Below are 2,111 nucleotides of genomic sequence, written 5' to 3'. Positions count from 1 at the left end.
AACTTTAACAAATAAAAAATCGTTTTTGAGTGCTTGCCTTGGATTCAAATGTGCAATGCGCTTGATCAATCAGAGCGCTTAATGCAATTAGCGTTGGTATTTCAATTTTCATTTGATACCCGGCAGTCTCGCACATGCTTACTGTCAAGTTGGACGCGTCACCGAAAGCCGAAGTACCGTATGTTAGGCCTCGGGAGCAAAATAGTTGTTTCTTCATTTTTAGTTCTATTTTTTCACCCCTTACGATGTCTAAAGAAAAGAGACTGTCAAACACAGCTGAATTTAAATTAAGTGTGATTAATTATACAAAAGAGCATGGAAACAGAGCTGCCGAAAGATATTTTGGTCCTCCACCAACAGAAAAAATGATTCGTTGCTGGCGCGAACAAGAAGAAGAAGAATTGAAAATGATTAAAAGTGATAAACGCAATTTCTGAGGAAAAATAGCAAAATGGCACGATCTCGAAAATAAACTGTACGAATGGGTTGTGGATCAGAGAAGGCAAGGACTATCCGTTTCTACAAATATGATAATTTTTAAAGCAAAGAGGATTCTATGTGATAATAGTTTAGAAGATTTTACTGGTCATACATCGTGGTGTTATCGGTTCATGAAACGCAAAGGCCTAGGTCTGCATGTGGGTGAAGAATTCGTGGGAAAAAGTACTAAATGATATAGTGATTGAGTCGTTTAAGAAATGTGGTATCAGTAACGCAATGGATGGGACCGAGGATGACACTCTCTTTGACCATAATATTGGATCCAATGATTCCTTTCCAAGCGACAGTGAAAGCAGTGAAGATTTTGTAGGTTTTGAACCAAACTAAATAACAGTAAACCTTTTTTTGATTTACGGTATTTTCTTATTTTAATGTTTTGAGCTCTTTTGTGCTTAGAACAAAATATACAAATTTTAAAGTATCAGATTGAATTTTTGTTCAATAAAAATCTTTCAAATGCGACTGTAGCTCCCCCCCAAAAAAAAACAAACAACAAAACAAACAACAACTTTGTCTTCAAAAGAAGGGTGCGTCTTATATTCCGAAAAATACGGTAACACGTGTCCCTCATCACTGTTAGGCTGTTATACAAATAGAGCTTGGGAAAATGTGAAACAAGTGGGGGGGCGAGATTATAGATACTGGTTCCTACACAAATAACTAAAACAGGCTAGCCATTTTAAAAATGTTGGCCTTTAGTCTTTGACCATATAAATTCATTAATACCAACATCATACTTTCTATCAGACTCTTCTAATACAAGTTTAGTATGGGCTAGAGGCAACTAAAAAGTGACACTGCTAATGTTACTTCTTGTCTCCAGTTGTTCAGTCACAGTCTACATTCTCATTAATTTTAATTGCACCTTGTACTTAGACAATGTTAAGAAAATACTTAGTAAAATTGTGCTTACAAAATATTATAATCGGCATAATTAAAGATATTATATCAACCCAAATAAGACACTGGGTATACCAACTTTAGATTTGTTTTGAAACAAGGTACTGTTTGCGGATTTCAATTTCTACAGATATTTTCACCCACCCATAAACGTTTTGATTTGGTCCATTCACAATATATTTTCCTATTATAATTGAAAACACCAGGCCAAACCTTGTTTTACCCAAACGCAGTGTGAGCTCATTTGTTAAGCGCATCTTTCCGATGAAATTCCACTACATGCCAAATATTTCAGTGTCGAAACTGAAACATTCTCTGTCTAGCATTAATGAAAATATAAGGTGCACTTTATTTTCGAAAAAGTTTCTACAGGTCAGTAATTAAAGTTCACTTCATATCTCAAAGTCTTGACATTCAGATAAAATCCTTTATTTTTACACATATGTTACTTGATTGTTGTGTTGTTAGTATAATTAATTTTTCATGTTATTAAACGCCCTTGAGTGACTTTGTGTAACATTTTTACACGTGTGCAACATTACACACATATATTTATCCATACATTACAAATACATATATCTCAATATTACAATTCATCCCACACACTAATAGCTTCAGACAGACTGTCTCTGGCTAATGCCTTTACTATTGTAACACAAAACATATTTTGGTATCATGAAATAAATAATCACTAACAGAATTCAGCTGAA

Source organism: Limulus polyphemus, unplaced genomic scaffold (genome assembly GCF_000517525.1).
Source record: "Limulus polyphemus unplaced genomic scaffold, Limulus_polyphemus-2.1.2 Scaffold937, whole genome shotgun sequence".
Classification (NCBI taxonomy): domain Eukaryota; kingdom Metazoa; phylum Arthropoda; class Merostomata; order Xiphosura; family Limulidae; genus Limulus; species Limulus polyphemus.
This window is presented reverse-complemented; position numbering follows the sequence as displayed.